General features: G+C 36.7%; 1 protein-coding gene across 2 annotated transcripts in view; it reads left to right on the top strand.

The window, feature by feature from the left end:
• Positions 1 to 20,642, top strand: part of ME1 (malic enzyme 1) — a 153,485-nt gene that overhangs the window by 101,251 nt on the left and 31,592 nt on the right. The window lies entirely within an intron of this gene.

Genomic DNA, 20,642 nt, shown 5'->3' with positions numbered 1-20,642 from the left:
TGCTGTGCATTAGAAATAGTAAAAGACTCAAAAATGAAGAAAAATAAAGATAGCCAATTTTTGTGGATTTTCATGTTTTCATGCAGGGGCAGAGGCTGCTAGAGACAATAAGTCTGCTGTGATGTAGCTTGGACATTCTTTGCTTAAGGCAGCAGCATCCTATCTCACCAGTCCAGGAGGATGGGAACAATCACACTGTCTATGCAGCATCTACAGCAGCTCACAAGCACAAGGTTATGTGCTAACAGGCTGAGCAGTATCCAAGTTTTATGTCACTGCAGAAATGAGACCTTTATGTTCTGAAACTCTTGTTCCCTTGTAAGAAGTGACTAACTTTTCATTGACTCACTCATTCCATATTTTTGACCATATATATTTCTGGTTTTGCTTACCTCCTCCTACTACATGTGGTATCTCATCTTGTTGCCTTTTCTCACCTATGGACTTTTCTAAGTTCCAGCTCATCTTTCTCCTTTTCTGCTCACTTGTCTATGAAGAGATTCATTTAATCCCATTCAAATCCATGCTTTTACCCATTGATTTTCTTAAATTATCTCTAATCCTTCTATGTCGTGACTGTTCCCTCTTCCATATACTTCAGAATTTTGATTCATAATTCACAGTCTGCTTTTCCAGATGTATCAATGATTTTTTTTTTATTTGTTTTATTCCTCTGCTTCATGATTTCCATAACTTTGCAATCTCTCCCCAACTATTTCAAAAACCATTGCACCAGTGTGATTTATTGGGGGTCCTGCCGCCTTGGCTCCTTGACTGGCTCTGTCAGAGCACAGAACAGACCCACCCTTCCCAGACCTGGCTTTCCAGCAGCAATTAAGTCTCAGGGAGCACACTGTAAGATCACATACTACAATGTAGTGAAGTCACAGTGAATATCTGTAGGGATGGGAGCTGAGGTGTGTTACAGCATGGATTTGCCTTGTAACATTAACTTTGAGAAAAGTCTCCAATTGTCTTTTTTTTTTTTTTTTTTTTTTTTTTTTTTTTTTTTTTTTTAGGAATTTTAAGACTTCATTTGCTCTGTTATTTTCTTTTTCTTTTTATTACTCATTTAATTTGCATTTTTGCACCTGTGACCTTATCCTTTCTGTATTACGGCTCTGTCATTTGATGTCTCTTGCTCCTCCATTACCTGTCTCAGGGGTACAATTCTCTCTTATCTCCATAAACATCTTCAAAGTTTTGTTTTCAGTGCATGTTATTTTCCTTTTTATACAGTTGCTTCTGTCCCGTGCTATATTTCCTATAGCTCTCTCACTGTATTAAAGAGAGTTTGTGATGGCAGCTCTCCTTTTCAAGCATGATCCATTTCACTTTGACCAGCCTAGGATCTCAGCAGGCCGGCTTCAGTATATGTGACTGAAGTACAAAGTAACTAACTCTTTGTTTTTACCATCAGTCCTGCTACTACTAGAGAGCTTTTTTGATTGATGTTTCTGAGCTTGTCCCCTTCAGTTTCTGTGTCAATGTCATCTAGCATTTTTGTGGATCCATGACACCATAAGTTCTCTCTGCCTGCTGTATCTGGTAACATCCTCATGGTGCCAGCACTGCTTCTCCAGATGATTGCATGATATGTCACCTTTATAGCCAAAGATACACCTTTATACTTGCATGTTTTGTATGCAGAAATTCAACGTTTATATGGTATATTCACCAAATACATACATGGTATGCCATTTATATGGTATATATTTATACCATTCAAGTTTTTTTGACATCTTTCTATATAGTCTAAAAAATAATAATAATAATTAAAAAAAAAAAAAAGGTTCTTTTTAGGGCTAAACGGATGATGAACAACAGCTAATTCTTTTTTGCTGCTTTGCTACTTCCTTTCTATCACTGTTCCCACTAAAAATAAGAGAAGAATGTCACAAAATCATAGGATGGCTTGGGTTGGAGGGGATCTTGAAGAACATCTTGTTCCAGCCCCTGTGCCACAGGTAGCGTTGCCAACCTCTAGATCAAGTTCTACATCAGTCTGCTCAGGACCCCATCCAATCTGACCTTGGACACTTCCCAGGATGGGGCATCCACAACCTCTCTGGGCAGCCTGTTCCTCACCATCTTCTCTATGAATAAATTCCCTGACATCTAATCTAAAGCTCCCTTCCTTTAGATTAAAACAATTCCCCCTATCTACTCCTGGAGTACAAATATTTAGATATTTTTTATAACTTTTTATAGATCATTGAATCATCCCAAATTCTGAATCTTAACTTTGTCTGAAAAGGGATTTAAGTGAAGAATTTAGTAACCTTGCTAAGTAATAAAGACTCAGCAAGATATTATCTTAATAGTCCTGTTTTAGAGTGATTAATACACTGTATATAAGAAAGGGGGGACAGATTTTCTTGCCACAAACATCTGTTTATGATTTAAGCACTGCAAAATATTCAGAAAAGATTTTAGTGAATACTGACTTAGGACTTTTGCCACGTATCAAGCTGTCCCTAAGGATGGCTCCTACACTGCTATTAATTTTGCTGGTTCAATTCCAAATCTGTCGTACTTACTTTAAAACTGTATTCACATACTCTGTCACTAAACAAAAATACAAAGGGAGAGTGTAGGGAGCATTTGTGTAGTCAATTTATAATGTTACTTGAACATGAAATTATGGTCAAAACCATATAGTCACTATCAATGAAATATGTTCTAAATAGATGTGAATATGTTTGAGAAGTGAGGTTTGCTCCACGTGCCTTGTTTTTCTCTTATGTGTGCATCTGTTCTTTTCCAGTGAAAAATCTCACTTGTTCCATGTAAGTCACCTTGTCTTTATACCTGAGTTGCAGACCTCTTTTTCACTTGATCACTCCCAGTTAAGTTTGCTCTAGTCAAGCATCAGCAGGCAGAGCTAACACTGGATTTAAATGGATCCAGTTGAACATTAGAATTTGTGAAGGCTTACTTCTGTAATAACATGTTTCTTTCTCCTTCCCAGCTATTGGCCCCAAAAGGAGTACATTATATGATCTTTGACTTTGCTGGGAGAAGTACTTTCCAATTTGTATGGTAAAATAGGGCAAGGAGTTCTTCTCAATGTTAATGTAAATGTGAATTTTATAGTTGGTTTGTAATATTGTGGTTTGAAAAACTGTGTTCTATTGTATGCAGATTTTTCAGATATCAAGTATGATCCAGATAGTTCTGGCTGAGGTATTGCATGTAGCTTTAGCAGAATCAGTTTTCTGTTTCCCAGTGTAAAGTTTATACTCCCCTACAGAGATGCTTACTGGATTGAAGCTCAAATTTGAGCAAGGATTGCAAAAATCTCAGGAAAAGTATGAGAGTCTGACATCTCAAAAATATTTTAACCTGTTAAGAATTTCTTTAAAGTACTTTGAAAATACAAAGATGGACAGTAGAAATTTTCTTGGATGAAAGACGAAAGCTGAGAGCTGATAAGTAATTTTGTAGTACCCCAGTAAAAGCCACAGTGTTACTCTTCCTCTTGGAAAGAAGTTGCCTTTGGTCATGGCATTAATATGCATGATTTCAGAATTCTAGAATTTTTGCTGGAAATCTAAGGCAAACTCAGAAAATTGTTCAGCTGTTAAGTTCTACGCTTATGAGCCCAACTGGGCACATTGTCCCGTGACACATTAGTTTTCACAGTGCTTCTAGGTTCTGTAGATATGGGATAAGGAACATCTGGAAGTGGACAAGTGGACTTCCACAGCTTTTATTTTTAGGGTTGCTCTCTGTGGTGACTGTTAGATTTTACGTCCTGCAGTAGCTCATTTCTGCTAGCCATTGAACGCTAGCTTTGAGTGCACAATTTGAGTTGTCTTTGCTGCTGAGTTTCAGTGGTATAACTACTTTCAGAGGACTCTCCACCCTCCCAGACTGCTTTTCCAGGAAGCTCATCCCTCAGGACAGTCTATTCTCACTCTGAATTCGTATCCCAGAAATGATATAGTATTTATGAATTTCAAAAGCCTATTATTTATTTATTTATTTATTTATTAATATCTCAAACAGTGAGAGAGAAACAAAATATTTGGATACTTCTCTGATTTAAATATTTGGAGATGGGTGGATACTTGATTATTTAGCTGAATCTTGTCAAGATTTGAAACCCTAGCTGTCTATACTGAATGCCAAAAAATGTAGACATTTTAAAAGACACATGTGCGTATATATGTATAAATTTATAAAACAATACTAGTTCCAGGAGTATAAAATTGGCTGTTGTCCTAGTTTTCCAGTTAAAAATAATAGTACTGGAGATACTGAGTGGAATCTCATGGCATTAAAACTGTTTTACCAGATCATTGCTAGATGCTTTTCTTATTTAGTAGTCTTTAAGCATTTCCAAAAGCTCATTATTCCCATCTCCAGGAAAGTGGCTTTGCAGACAGCTACAGTTATTGAACGTCTTTCCTGGACTTCTTTAGGGAAGATGAGGGAGAGAAGCAGTGCAATGGGTATGTGTTTCCTGACCAAAAATCCATCCAGTGTCTTCGGAGCATTCGGATGAGAAGCTGAATTAATTCATTTAAATAATAAATAAATAAATAAACACACTAAAAACTGACTACAGTGGTTAATGTCTTTGTAAATGTGATCTTGCCCCCTAAATCATGTAAGGGAGAGATGCAGGAGAGGAGACTTTCTTGTGCTAATAGTGTCAACTGTGAGAAGTTTACAGGGCTAATCTCAGTTCACCATCTGATCCTGGTTTTCAATGAAGTTCATTTTATTGCTGCCTGACAGAGCTCTGAGAGCAGATTAAAACAAAAATGAACCAGCTGTGTTTCTGGCAAGAAGAAATGTTCCTAAATTCTAGAGGAGTTTCCTTCACAATTCTGAAGGAGGATATTCAATAGTGGTGTAACCTATTAGTGGGAGCAGATTATTCATATATCTCCCTTTTTGGTGGCTGTGCTTTCATTCACAGGGTAGAGTCAAATGGCAGCTTTCCCACAGGTTTCAACAAGTACGTCTTGCAAATTAAACTTTTTATTAATATGCATCATATCTTCTAATTTTTAAAAGGTTGCGGGAGCAAGATGGACAGTCTGGCTTTCTAATTGGCTTCTGCATGAGCTTTCCTTTTCACCCTTTGAATGGAAAATTTTAACTGTAAGCAAATACTCCATTTCAAAGCACAATAATTATTGTGCCAATCTTATTCTTTCATCACCCTCTTCTTCTGAAGCGTTTTGGAAGAAATAGTTGCATTATGTTCTGAACTGCTTGAACCTGATTCAGTATGATTCATGGTTCTGAAATAGTATTGTTTATTGACTGTGAGAAGAGACATTTGTTATTTCCTTTTTATTTTATTTTATTTTTATTTTTTTTTTTACTTTAATGTACAGGGGATCTTGCCAGTGTGTGCAAACCTCATGATGTAATCACTCTGAATCCTTTTTATATTTTTATCAACTAAATCCTGGCAGCAAATAGAAGTGGTAATTGGGATTTAGGTCAGTCTTTGATTCAGAAAGTTATGGAATTTGTAGACTTAGGGATGAGAAAAGAAACATAGCTGACAGTCTTGTATAAAAACAGAAGGTATCAATACACAGTTTTTCATTAAAGGAGTCCAGATGATCATCTCTGATAGTACCTGTCAGTCCACGCAGGAGGAGTAGAAGCTGATAGCACAATTCTGAGGATAGTTATTATGTCACGGATACTATGAATCCATTGCACTGTAACCAGAGAGCGAGGGGTGGATTTTGGGAGTGACCTCAGATGAACGTTCAACAGTGAATGTTTAAAGTAACCATTTAGAAATTTGACATCATGTAAGCTGGAAACACTATTAATTCTGTTATAACACACATTTCTTCATTAGACTTCTTCCCATGCAAATATTTTTCCCAGAAAGGTAATATGCATACATGTATTTGCTTCTTCATGACTAGAAGAAAAAAATTACTAAAACATTTTTTATCTGCTTCTTCCCTGTATTTCTGCAAAAGTATATATTTTGAGAGTCACCCAGTGTTATTGTCACAGATGGAATAGGGTGTGCAGGTTAACTTGCTTACAAGCTGTTCTAAGTTTTTGTGTGGGGTGTTCAGAACTTGTTGTCATTCCAGCTTGTAAGGGTGTGGTAACCTTTAAAAATGTCATGCATGTCTCGTGCATGCACGAGACAAGGAAATGCATGTACATTCTCCAAAGTCTATGTGCTACTGTTATATCCAAGGATTCTGGTATATATCTGTCATTAGTTTCTGAACAGCTTGGAAAAATAGAGAAAGAAAGAAAAAAAAAAAAAAAAAAAAAAAAAAAAAAAAAAAAAAAAAAAAAAAAGAAAAAAAGCATCTCATTGGTGTGATGTCTCCGTGGTCTAAAAGAACAAACCAAATATCAATATTCAGTTCATTCTGTAACAGAAACTGGGAGATCATTTGGTACATGTCTGAGGTTCCATGGTGAAGCCCTTAATGATAGTGTGAAAAGGATATAATTTAGCCCACCAGAGGGTTATAAGCAGAGCTGAGGAGTGTGCAACAACTTCCTTTTCTCACCTACTCTCCAATTATAAGAGCTGCAATCTTATGCATTGCTTTTCTGAGGTCTCCGATATAATCCCAGTATCTTGACTGTTTGAGGAGACTAATGGGAGAAGCCATCTAAAACACCTAGCAGCCTGTTTTATATGTTAAAAAGAACACTCCTGGGACCTTAATTTAGTCTCCAATTAACCTTTTTTTTCAGTGATTTTTAATAAATATTTGAATATAAGTTTACCAGGGAGGCAGTTTGGACTGAGAAGTTTGAAATTGCTCCAAAGGAAATTTTTAAGAAAGCTAAATTCACAATGATAAAACACAACCCTAGCCACTAGCATGGGCTACAGTAATGTGTCCAGTATAGGGCAGCTGCAAGTGTTGCCAGTTTTTCAATGTTAAATGCAATGCTCATACTTTCACTTTATCTCTAGGGATTTCTGTATGCTCCTGTTTCTGCAATGAAAGCAAGAGAGGCTATTATTTCTTTATGATGACTTCTGGAAAATACATTACTCTTATAAATATTCCGTTCTATTGAGCTTTAGTATTCCACTTCCATGGCAAAGTTTATAAACATTCCTCCAGATTTTCCCAAGTATAAATCCAATCAGGGATGATTTTGATGTTAATATGTGAAGACTTGACTTTATTTAAATAGTAATGGTGGCCGCAACGTTTGTACTATTGAAGAGCCGTGAAAAGGGTTTTTGTTAGTCTTTGAGGGTTTACTTTGTGTGAAGTTTGGAGTATCAAAATGCATATAAACCACAGTATTAAAGCTGTAGAAAAAAAAAATAAATATAGTTAGTAGTAAAAAAAAAAAAAAAAAAAAAAAAAAGTGAGTTTCTGTTGAAATCTGGCAAATAATTTCAGAAGTGTTAATTTTTGAAGCACTTTGAAAAAGTTTTCTCCCAGGTCTTTTTGGATTTTGTTTTCTTTCCTTACCTTTAGAGGTGAAGTGCTGAATGTCATCTGTAATAACTGCTGTTTAGTTGAGAGACTTACTGCAAATCTTAAATTTTCCAGGGTCATTGCTCTACTAGTTTTGTTTTTTTTCTGTAAACTCTGTTGTTATTTCCTGATCTAAAGTAACTGGAGAGTCATCCAACACAGATGAAAGCAGAGAACAACCAAGGTGCTACAACTTGGTTTTGTAATGGTGGTGTGATTGCTCAGAATACCGTGGATGCCAATGGAGCAGCAGAACACTTCATATTAGAGTGAGAAGTGCTCATGTCTTAGACCAACCATCACAAGTTGAAGAGAATTTTCCTTAGAGGCATGTAGAACCCATGGAAGTCCTCTGAACTTCTACTAATTTCTGTCATCTTCCACATGATACTGGCCTACTTCATCTTTCTTGTGACAGCTGCTTCAACTTAAACATAATTAACTTATTAATTTATGTTGCTGTTACACTTGCAAAGTTTTTGGAAAAGCAATTTATTAATACAGAATGGTAACTTTCTGGCATGACCTAAAAATATAAGGTTTATTTATTTCCTAGAGAATCTCTTACATTAAGGCATGGCATGGAAGCTAAAATCTAGATTCCCATTTTTTTATGCAACTATCTAAGAAGGGTAAAGCCGGCTTTCTGAGGAGAGGGAGGTCACCATGCCTAGGAATATACACAACACATACATGTGCTTATATGTTTTCTGGTTTGAGGTGTTTTCTGTATGATGTACACTGGTAGAGCTACCTATTTCTAGTGATGTTTAATTTCATACTGAGTCAGCAATTGCTTTGCTGGTTTTGTCCTTGAAAATTACACTGCACCAGCCAGTGCTAGATAATTAAATTACACTATTACTAATTTAAAGAAAAAGGAAACAACACAAAAAATATCCAGTTTTTCTAAGGGAAGTAAGTGTTCTCTCCATCTTTGCTAGGATGTATAAGATTATTCTGACATCTTTCTCTGGACATGATTCTTTTCTGTGCTTGTCTTTTATTAGGGAAGTTTTTAAAACACTTCAGACTTGTATAATCTCTGTCTTGGATTACAGTAATTTCTGGCTTTCCTGTTACACACCTGGTTTCTTTCCAGGCAGTCCAAATACTATTGCCAAACTCATCTTCCTCTCCTTCACACTATTCATACTTCTTTTTTTCAAATCTCTTTATTGGCTGCATGTTGCATTACTACACCAGAATATTTTTGTTACTTCATGGTTCTGCACATTTTCTATTTTCTACTTCCACCTAATCTTCACTCTTGTTGCACAGCTCTGCTACTCATCACATCATGCTCTTTTAATCTTCTGTTTTGAATGCCTAACCCTCTTTTGCAAGGTTTTTTCCCACTTTCTTTTTCATTTTTCAGGTAGTTGAAACTCACCTTTTGTAAGTCTTTTCAGTCATTCCATAGAGTACTGACTACATATACACAATTGAGTTTGTGGAAATGCATGTGAGATTTATTGTATAATATCTAAGCATTTTTCCGGCCATGTGTACTCCAAGTTTAAAAGGGAAGAAAAAGCTTTTGCAGGCTCGTCTGACCTTCTGCATTTAATGGAGCATTTGGTTTCCGTCAGTTGTTTTTGATATTAAATTATTTAAGTATAAAATTCAGAAATGATCAAAGTATTACAGCTTTGGTTGTACTATACCAAATTCAAAAGAAAGATTATTCCAACTGTAGTAGATATTCCCTCTGTCTGTACAGTCGTTATATACAGTGACTACTTTGGTCATGATATTTGCTGGGCATTGCAAAATGTCATTGCTGATAGCTTTCTTTGAAATGTACCTTTCCACAGATAAGTCCTTCACCTTTGGTCCTTGTTTTATAGGTTTACATTTGCCCAGATTTTATTAATTATATTTCTGTCTTTACCCAGGCTCCAAGAGAGGAACCTATTTCATCAATTATGACAAACCCAAGTTTCTGTCATGTTTAAACTTCAGTAATAATATTTTTTTTCTCCAAGTTGTTGCAGTCAATAAAATATTTAATAACATTGTGTCCAAGCAGTAATTCATGTAGGCCACCCCAGAAGGATAAATGGTTCTTGATTTCTTCTTCCATTCCACCTCCTTTCCCTTAGTTTCTTCCATACCAATCTTCCTATGATATTTAAATCATCTGTAATAGAGAGCAAAGATTTAGTCCTGCACTTTTATTATCCGAGTGACCTTACAAATATAAATAAAAGTGGAGAGGGAAAAAAGATTAAATGCTTTAGATATATAGTGGGAAGATATCTTAAAGCACTGTAGATGGTGTTCTTGGAAAAAGTTCACAAACTGGAAGTTTGTTTCTCTTTGGGTATTCAACTGGCACAAAGTTTAGACTACATACAAGTTATGGAGCATTGTTCTGTTGGTTTCCAGAGTAATTCCGTCTAGGACAGCGAGATTGGCTTCAGGCAATTGTAGATGTCAAGGTTACTTCTTCATATGGAAAAAATCTCAGCCTAGGAGGATGATAGCAGAAACTGCAAAATATTTATGAAGAATTTATTCAAATAGAATGATTTCATATTTTTAATGGGCATAAAACAAAGAAATGATCTTGATGTCCATTAGCAGAAGTGCTATACTTCTCTTTCTCCTTGAGTCAGAGTGGTACTGTGGAGTTTCCTGCAACAGTTCATTTTCTTCTCTCTTTATGATCAGAAAACTTCTAAAGGTTTGGAGCTCTCAAGGGCATAAAAGTTGATGGTTTGCTTAAGAAGCCTTGAACCCCATGTTTCCTGGCTATAGTCTTTGAGACTATAGTCTTTGAGACTCTGGCCTGCATGCTGCAGAAAGTGGTAAACTAGGGATTTAGCCAATTTCCTGAGATTAGTACATTCAGAGCCTGTCCGAACTTGATGACTTCAAGCTGATTGCTCTTCTTCCTAAGTCTCTGAGAGGATAGTTTACTAAGCAGGCGTCCTATAGACTGACTGCAGAAGGAAAGTGTGTCACAAGAGACAAGGCATATTTCTGTCCAAAATACAGAACCCATATAACCACACCTAGCATTTTAAGACACTGCTTTTTTTCTTCTATGTGTGATGGTACGCTGGATTGAAAGAACAGGTTCTACAGCACCCAAGGCTGTGGTGCACACCCTAAACATAAGATGCAGTTCTGTTCTGTAATACTTTAGAGGGGATGTGACACTTCTTTTCAACACTTGTCCATCTTCTCCTACTGAAATGCCACTTAGATCTCAGCTCATGCGTTTACACATTATTTCACATGACAGAGCATCTTTTTGTGAGTCTGCAGTATTCCCTTTGACTAAAGGGATTCTAAATTAAGTCTGAGCTTTTCTACCTCCCTGGTTTTTAAACAGATGTATGCTAAAACAATTTCTAGGTTATATTATCACGGCTATAATATATTGGCTACTAATGAGTGGTGGGATGTATTACAAAGTTCAGTGGTTGCTGATGCAACCATTCCAACCACTATTCCCAGCTCTTTTTCCTCTACGCTTGGAATAAATTTCTGTTACATGCTTCACTGTCTAACAAAAAATATGCTTGAAGAGAATGAGGACTGACTTGAGGAATATACCATGCCATCCAGTTAGTGATGTGGAATATTTTTCACATAGGTAAATGATGATCAGTATAGCTATGAGCTATTTTGGAAAGAATGTTTCTTACTTGTCCAAGGTAGACTGCAAGTTTTCATGTTTTTTAACTATGGAAACTTGAAATTAAAATTAGGAACTGTAAAACCTACCAAAACATTCTGGTGCAGCTTACTTTTCCCAATCTTTATGGACTTAGAGAATAGACTTGAAGTTTCTTTATCAACAAAACAATGTCAGTATGTGGCTTTAAATGGCTCTTAAATACTCTTCTTGAAGTTCCAATGTTTTGTCTGATTCTGGCAACTCTTTGTTGAAGTTGATCTTGTAATATTTGTAAAAAAAAACTGAATAATTTCTATGCAGTGGAATTATAGCTCTGTTGTGAATTTTCCAGTATGCTGTTTCATACTTAGTTAAGATTTACAGAGGGAAGGCAGTATAGCATGCTGAATTCATTGCAGAACAACTGTAGAACAACCATTAAAAAATGAAGTGGATAATGGAGCACAGGCATAGTTTGCCCATAGAGTCATACAGTCTCCTCAGTGTGCTCCTAGGCACCCTGCTCTGGGAGTCTTCCTGAGCAGGGGACTGGACCATATGGATCTGGATGTCCCTTCCCACCTCAGTTTTTCTGTGATATTCTTACGTAACATTTGTAGTTCTGCAAGTCAAATGATATGCTGTATAAATAATGCTCAGATATGAATAAATTCTACATTCTCTATTTCTCTGATCTAACCTCCAATATGATTCTCGTGAGTAATTTGTATTGCAGGTAAATAAGATAATTTAATGCTTTAAAAACACCATCAAGAATTTGGGGAGGGTGTGATCTGTTTTGTAAATGATCAAACAGTACAAAAAATTGTGGAATGCATTTAATCTTTTGGAAATAATTTTAGAATTCCTACTATCAGCCTTTTTGACATTTCTGAAAGGCCATTACTTTTTGCATTTTAATGGTCGAGGTGAAAGCTGTCAGTGGTAAAAGCGAGATTTCCATCTGCTTGTTATAGCTTAAGCAGCAGCTGAAAAGAACAGATGTGCTGCCCCAGGCTTTGTACTAATTTTCCAATCCAGTTGCATCTCCTATATTAGAGAACACATCTATAGACTAATACAGATCTATTTAAATACAGAATTAAGTGCAAGCATCTTGTTTTAACCCCCTAATGGGACTTAGCTAACTTTAAAAAGACGCAATACCTTTTCCAAAAACTCACTGCGTTTGCTTTAAATCACTCAAGTCTAATTCAGTAAGGCAGCAAGGCATGTACTTAAGCTAAAGTAGAGGAACAGCCTTGTTGATCTAAGCTGGAATTCTCATATGTTTAAGTACCTTAATAAATTAGCCCTTATTGAAGTAATATTTTTAAATATAGTTAGACCCAGATGTGTAAAATGGGGAAAAATACGAAACATACTAATGTGAAATCATCAGCCAAGGATCCTTTTTATCTTTATTGCTTATAGTGCAAACCCTCACCCTTTTTTAGAAAATTGGGGAAATTAGTATCTGGGCAGTGAATATACAAAAATTCATTCTCAAGAAAAGATAAAGCTTTTATAAAATAAACTAATTTTATGTGCAATGTTGCTGTGCTTGCACACAGGCGATGCAAATTTAATTTGTTCAAATGAAACATTTTCTTTCTCAAGTGCAGCTTTCATTTTAAAATAGAAATTTGAGAAGTTGCTCAGAGAAACATCTCATGTCCATATTTAGGAATCCGGGCTTCTCAGAACATGATTCCACTATTTACTGTAATTGTTAATATATCCAGTGCTGCATCTTCCATCATATGGAAAGTTTCTCTGTGACATTCCCGTGTTATTTACTGACCAGCGCTCAAGTGCTACAGTACTTATTTTTTGATCATTTTCAAAAAAATTTAGAGCATTGAAATCTTTTGTTTGAAAAGTTTGTTGGTGGTGCTTGGGAGAGCACAGCTCTCAGCACAACTGAGGCTCTGTGATGCTTTTCTTGGCAAATTAAAATATCATGACAGACGGAACCAGTCAGTAGTAATCATAGATTTTTAACAAATGCTTAAAAACAACATCCATAATATGGCCAGGAAACAACTGTTTGAAATCAGATGCAAATGGTTTTAGTTGGATACGGTGCCTTATAATATACATGTGATGTATCTTATATACTCTTTTTTAATATATAACCTTTCTGGCTTAGTGTAAAGCCACTCAATTAAGGCTGCTCATTACATTTTGAAAGCTTGAAGAGTTTTCTAAAGGTCTCTTCAAGTTTGAGAGGGCAAGGTGTGATTTGCACCTTTAGCTGCAGGTAAGGACTCACAAGGGATCAAGCTGCTCACTCTTTCCAGGTGAGATGGATTTTTCTCTTGTTTCTTTATTTTACTGATTTAGTCTGCCCAGAAACTTGTCTGCTCAATTTCTGAGTATCTTCCTTCCTTTTCTGGAGGTCATGCTGCCAAGCCTCCAAAGAAGAACCGCAGTGACTGAAAAGAAAAAAATAACCTCAGATCACTGGTCTCAAATCAGCACTCATCTCTTCTAAATGAATATAAAACTGAACATAATTTTACCTTGTTCGTTGGTCAAGACACAGTTAGAACAGCAAGAACAGTAACACTGAGAAAAGAAGCAGAAAAGCTAGGAGAAGCAGAATCACATTTTCCAGAGTTTTACTTTTTACTTAGGTGGGATTAGGATCATAGAATCATATCATAGAATCATAGAATGGCCTGCGTTGAAGTGGACCACAGTGATCATCCAGTTTGAAACCCCTGCTATGTCCAGGGTCAATACCCACCAATGCAGGATGCCCAGAGCCACATCCAGCATGGCCTTGAATGCCTCCAGGGATGGGGCATCCACAACCTCCTTGGGCAACCTGTTCCAGTTCATTGCCACCCTCTGTGTGAAAAACTTCCTCCTAATATCTAACCTAAACCTACCCCTCCCCAGTTGAAAGCCATTCCCCCTTTTCCTATCACTGTTTACCCTCGTAAACAGTCATCTCTTCTGCTCCCTTTGAGTATTGGAAGGCCACAATGAGGTCTCCCCAGAGCCTTCTCTTCTCTAAAGAATCATGTGACAAGTGAACCAGTGCAGATTCATAAGGAAATGTCACTCTAATTCGCTGTACTGCTAACTTTAAGTACGTATGGAATTTTTATTTTTATTTTTAAGGAAGAAAGTTATCAACATTTATAATACTGTTCTGTTGTGGGTTTTTTTGTTGTTTTTTTCCTCCCCTGATTTAATTTCAGTATTGGTGAAGCCTGCCTACTTCCGCATTTGTGGAAATTTTTGTGTGGCATGTTTTCTTATTGCAATGACCTGGTCTATTAGTACTGATATTTGTGTATGCCAAGAACAAAGTGTAGGAGTTTGGCTCATGTCTGACTTGATGACATTTCAGAAGTATAAATTATTTTTTAACAAGCATAAGACTATCTATGTCATACAGACACCTTCTGGCTGAAGGGACTTGAATAATTTCCACAGAGAGAGGAGGCACGTTGGCAGAGTCTGCAAATAAGAAATAAATTTGATCACACACAGTGCAAGACTGTCTGGAAGAGGGAGGTATTTTCATGCTACAAAGTCTGCAAACTAGTTGGTTTTACCTACTTGGTCTTACACCTACATATTCACAAGCATCAGTCATGTGTGTCCTGGTGGTCTGCCCAGGGATTGCTCATGAACAGCACAGAAGGCAGAAGGGCCTTGACTGTGAAGCCTATAATGTGTTTCCTGGGTTCCTTGTGGCAGAAGGAGACAAACTTATTTTAACAAAGGTCTTCCACACCTTTAGGATCCAACAGCTGTACTAGCTCGGTTCCTTTCGCCAAAGGTCTTGGTTAGTTCGATCTCCAAACATATTAGACGAAATTGTTGTCTGTTTGTCTGTGTGCTCTCATGTTGAAGTTTTTTAGTCTGTGTTCTGACTTCCTGCAGCATCAGTGTGTGTGGAATGTGCTGTGGTAGCAAGCTGCTGTTGCTGCTGTTTTCCTGTGGTCAGAGTCTTCCTTATAAGTTGAGCTCAGGTCTGCTGCTCTTGATTAATCAGGAATTTTTTTTTCTAATTTTCCTGCAGTCAGTACTGTTCTTTATTATCGGTGCAATCTGTTGTTTTTATATTTCCAGTGCTTTTGCTCCTGGTGCTTTTCTATATATTTCCAGTCGTAGCTCATTCATATTAGTACACATCTTTCAAAAGAGTCTATAAGTATGCACTGGAAAAGCCAAGGTTGTGATTGAGCCCTATTCCTAAGAACACTGTATGAAGAACTTTAGAACAAACATCTAAATGCAGAAACAAAACGAAACAAAACAAAACAACAACAAAACCAACAACAACAACAACAACAACAACAAAACGACTAAAACAACAACAAAAAACCCACTCAGAATGACAACAGTGCTATCTTAGATGAGTTATTTAACTGTCTTTAGGTTTAACAGCCTTGAAATATCTAATTGCTAATTCAATCATAGAATCATAGAATTACCCAGGTTGGAAAAGACCTCGAAGATCATCAAGTCCAACCACAGCCTAACCATAGGACCCTAACTCTAACAACCTCTGCTAAATCATACCTCGGAGCACCACATCCAAACAGCTCTTAAACACATCCAGGGACGGCGACTCAACCACCTCACTGGGGAACCTATTCCAGTGTTTAATGGGATACTGAAGTAGAGGAAAACTACTTTAGCTTCTCTAGTGACCATCAGTATTAGTATTTAATTGAGCAACAAATGCACAAAAAGTAAACAAGATATCTTTAAAAATATTTTCAATTTAATATTTCAACTAAGTCTTCAAAGAGCAAGAAGTAGTCTCTACAAAGTGTGATGCAACCAAGTTTATGAAAAAATAAGTTAAAAAATAGACCATCTTTTCCTTGTAGTAATTGTGTATGTTCCTGTACTGCAAAAGCTTTCAGATTATTTCCCTTCTTTCATGAGAAGCCCCTTATGTAAGAGGTGATTAAGCATGGACTGAAAATCTTCTTTTGTTTGTCTCCTTATAAGAATCAGAGATACTCTCCACATAACAGACTTTCCTGTGGAAAGCTGAGATGCTGACAGTTCTTTAGAAAACGTTCTGTAGAAAATCTCTTCCTGTGAAGAATGCTATGTCTCCACCTTGCTTTTCCAATTCAGGACAAAGAGTGAAAATTATCTGTTATTTAAAGATATCTCTCCTGGGAAAGTATTTTCATTGCAGCACTGTCAGGAGCTGAGTACACCTTGAAGGGTTTTCTGTCCGGTGCAGCTGCAGCACATCAGGTTTCTAAGCGAGTGTTTCTCATCTCCGTCACTTTTTTTCCATGGAACAGACAGGTAGTAATTAGTGCGGAAATCTCCATCCCCCTCTGCCAAATTTAGCTGAAGTTAACCAGAAGGTTCAAATTGTATTAGAAGTAGGGGTATTAGTATGGATGCATGATGAAACAAAGTTAAAAGCTAGGGGAAGAGAAGATGTCCAGGTCAGAGGAGAAATTGGGAGGGACAGTGGAAAGACATCCTTTCCTGAAATCTTTGGCACAACAATGAGATCATAGCAGTGATTGTTATGCTTTAAGTCTGCTTTGAGCAGTGAGATGTATGGAAAGGAGTAAACTTAGAGCACTTGGAGTAGGAAGGAATAAGATTGTTTCCACATTGTCTTGGTGCACTCACTATAAATGGGCCTGGCTGGCAAGAGGAGCTGACTGACGCACAAGGAAAAGGAGAGAATGCCAATATTGCTACCATTTTGGTTCAGCCCCTTCTTGGGAATGGATGTCAGCAGCCAATTCTGATGGTTTTTAAGTCTCTTCCAGACCCCATGAACAAAAATATATATATATTCGTATAGGATTCTGGAAAATCTAAAAGCCTGAAAAACAGCTACTTGCCCCTTTAGGAAGGTTTCCAAAACAATGGCTGGCAGTAAGAACAAATGATCTAAATATATTTCCAGAAAAAATTATTTGCTGCAGAAGTAAGCATGGATTTTACTGATCATATGGTTTGAATTCAAAATCATGCCCAAACTTTTAATGCTCCCATTAGATTCTTGAGGGTTTTCCCTGTTTGAGGTTGCCAAAATGCTAGTATTATGTATTCGGTATTGTCAAGGAACAGTGGACATTATTCTCCAGATTGTTACATAAAGATATAATCCAGAAAAATATTTTGAGAGATGAACATTGTTGTCACATAATGTTGAATATAAATATATTTATAAATAGAACAAAATAAACTAAGGCTGCTACCCAAGATATGTTGTGAATAGGCAATAGCGTTAGAGCGTTTTCTGACAACCACACATAGTTCTAGTGGACTGTCTCTTTTTAATCCATTGTCCAGTATTTGCCTCCAACACTCAGTGACAAATCTGAAGTTACATACTTACCATCACTCTTGTCAGCATTTTCTGTTCATAACAGAGAAAGGAAAGATGCCTTTGATTTTGTGTCCAGTTGGATTGTGATTCAGACTGCCTATGTGACTTCAAGAGACTAAGTTACAAGTACACTAAATGATGTGGGTGATGAAACAGGATTTATAAGGGAGAGCAGATGTCTGAATTATCACTTTTTAGGGATGATTTATAATTATTTTCATCAGCTAGCACAGTGACAGAGTCTAAGCAAATGAAAGAGAGGAATCTGCAGCTATGAGATACTTGCCTGCTGGAATTTAGCAGTCCTAGCCAGATTACTGAAGCCAAGCTACTGCTACCAAAGAAATATTTTCCAGAGACAGAAAATAGTTAAGAATTCTGTAAGACATTGCACTGAGTGTATACCTGATATTCATTTATTGTGTGTGTTGCTAGTCTAGGACTTAGATTTACAGTTTCTTGAAGTTGTGACAGTTGATACTCACTAGTTAAGTTCTTTCTTTGGTAGTTTGTATTACCTTTCAGTTTAAACTTGCATGTTAGTTATGTGCTTCCCCACTTTCCCAGTTATCCCCTATATATACCTGGGTGAGGCACAGTGGTAGATGCAGAAATGTTTCTATTTCAGGCAAGTGATAAAGTGTGATATATTAGATGTGACTCAGACTTGCAGCACTGCAGGATTATTTAACTTGCACCACGTAATGGGCAGCAGCAACTATTTAATATATATTTTTTAATCTTATTATTTCATTTGTAGCAAATCTTACCTATTTCCTTCTGAACCTTCCTGAGACATTGTGTGTCATCTGAGGAAACTCAGTGAAGTCAATCTGTGCTGTATCTGTGTAAAGAATTGATGAACAGATGTTAAGAGTGTCGGGCCTTAGGAAGTTACTGTCAACAGTTTGGGTCTTAGTAAAGGTCCGTTTCTGTGACTAAATGGGGCTGGAGAAACAATGGACCCATGTTCTGATGTAGGTCATAAGGTCACAATGCCAGAAAGGTAAAAAATAGGGAGATGGTCCTAAGAACAAAACAGCAGCAACAAGTCAAGGGAGAAAACTAATCAACTAAATATGATAGCAGAATGCAAGATAACATGGTATAGTACAATACGATTGGAACTGAAGCCAATAAATCAAGGCCCTAGGGCCTTACTCTAATGCTGAAGGCAAGACAGCTAGGGAGCATACACTAGAGAGACAAGCAATAAAGTAAGGGGCAATCTCCTGACTCATGAGCAGTCATATATTTCCCTCTAAGTGGAAACAAACAGTGAAGTCTTCTGGGAGATGTAATTGTTCTACTCAGTAGAGGGTACCTAGAACTATTGACAATCTATGGAACTGGAGCATTAACTCTTTAGCTCCCAATGTACTACGTGATGCTATGATGAAATACCAGTAACAAAAATCAAAACCATGACAGTTGCATACTTAGCTATCTTCTTACCATAATGATTTAAAAATGATATGAATTACAGCACTGTAGTGGCCCACAATTACTGTAGTTTGAGTGATGTGAAAGACACAGTGGGGTTTGATGACCTAACTTGGGCAAGCAGTGAAGTCCTTCAGTCCCTTCTCATCCAGCAGACATTTGTCTACCATACCCATCTACGCAGAGGTGCATTTCCAAACTGTAAACTCATGATGAAGTGATATGAGGCGCAAAAAAAAAAAAAAAAAAAAAAAAAAAAAAGAGAAACATTGTTTTCATGGGTGTTGATTCAGTTTCTCTTTGTAGTGGAGAAATCCCTAACTGAAATCATTCAAAAACCAGTTAATTATTGCAAGAGGGTTTTCTGAATTGCCTGAGGCTTACACTTCTGCACTGCTTCATCTACATATCTCACCTGTTAGTGGTTTTAAATAGCAGGTGCTACTGGGAGCAGAAGTGCTCCAAGCAGGGAAATGCAACCTTTTTCTTGGCTGTCGTGGGTTTCTTCTCTTATATGAGAGTTCTTATTTGAGCTGTGGTTTACTATACTCAAATACTGACTAGCCAAGTTGTCTTTTAATGATTGCCTGTCATTATGCTGCTGAAGAAGCCTGTGTTTTTCCATAGAAGTTGAAAATATGTTTATTTTCAGCAGGGATTACCACTCTTCCCAGTGGAATCTTGGTAGCTCTGGTTAATTATAATGTGGCTGTAAACATGTGATTTCCACGGAAATTAGTTTAGCTATGGGAGTTTTTTGCATTTTCTATACTTATGTCTGTGCTAAACAGAGCTGACAAACATATGTACAGTCTGAAGAAAACTCAGTTACCATTAGAGCAGAGTATTTATAGTGAACTGCTCACTATATGCATGTATTGCTTTTCCGAATGAAGCAGGGACTGCTTGAGATCTTGCCTGCTTAGTCTCTAATGGAAATAATTTCATAACAAAACCTCACTTCAGTACTCTTTAAAAGTTTTCATCAGAAAAACTCTTACTGTGTGAATTGACATTAGATTTACTAAAGTATAAAATACTTTTTAAAGACCTTCTAATGTTATTCCAGGGTAGGATAAAGTTTATGTGGTATTTCCAAACTTCTACAGGCAGTTTTACTTCTGACCCTACATTTTAAACTTCTCAAGTTGTATTCTTTTTTCCCCCCTCATGTAAGTATTCTAGTTATGTTTTTTGTTTTGTTGTTGTTGTTTTTTCTATTGCTAATGTGCTCTGCTGCAAATGCATACTATAATTTCAAAATATGGTGTATTCATATAACATACTTCATCATACGATAGAAAATGTCAGTTTGAATTATTTCATTAGCTTGGAGGACAACAAAGCATTGAAATGGTTGATAGCTTTGCTTCTGAGTGCACTATTTAAGAAAGGTTTCAAATTCATATCAGACAATCCATTCTGACAACCCAGTCAAACAGTAGATGTAACATTCAGATAACATTTTTTTAACTACATATGCACAAAGTTTTCATATATTTTAGCCAAGTGTAACTATTCAAACTCTCAGCTATTAGTTTCCTTCCTTAACGCATTGTCATATGTTTACCATTTGTCTAGATTAACTACATTGCTACTAAAAGCTTCCTTTATAATAGGAATGGTCTAGTGTGGCTCTGTGAGTGACATTGAGTTGCTGATCTGTGAAATAATATTAAAATAAAATCCACAATCTGAATGTGTTACTTATTTACTACCCTCCCTTATGGGACCAATCTTTTTACTCATTAGGTGATTGATCTATGAAGAC

The sequence above is a fragment of the Excalfactoria chinensis genome, chromosome 3 (assembly GCF_039878825.1).
Source record: "Excalfactoria chinensis isolate bCotChi1 chromosome 3, bCotChi1.hap2, whole genome shotgun sequence".
Lineage (NCBI taxonomy): Eukaryota > Metazoa > Chordata > Aves > Galliformes > Phasianidae > Excalfactoria > Excalfactoria chinensis.
The sequence above is the reverse complement of the archived record's forward strand: the minus strand, read 5'-3'. Positions and strand labels throughout refer to the sequence as shown.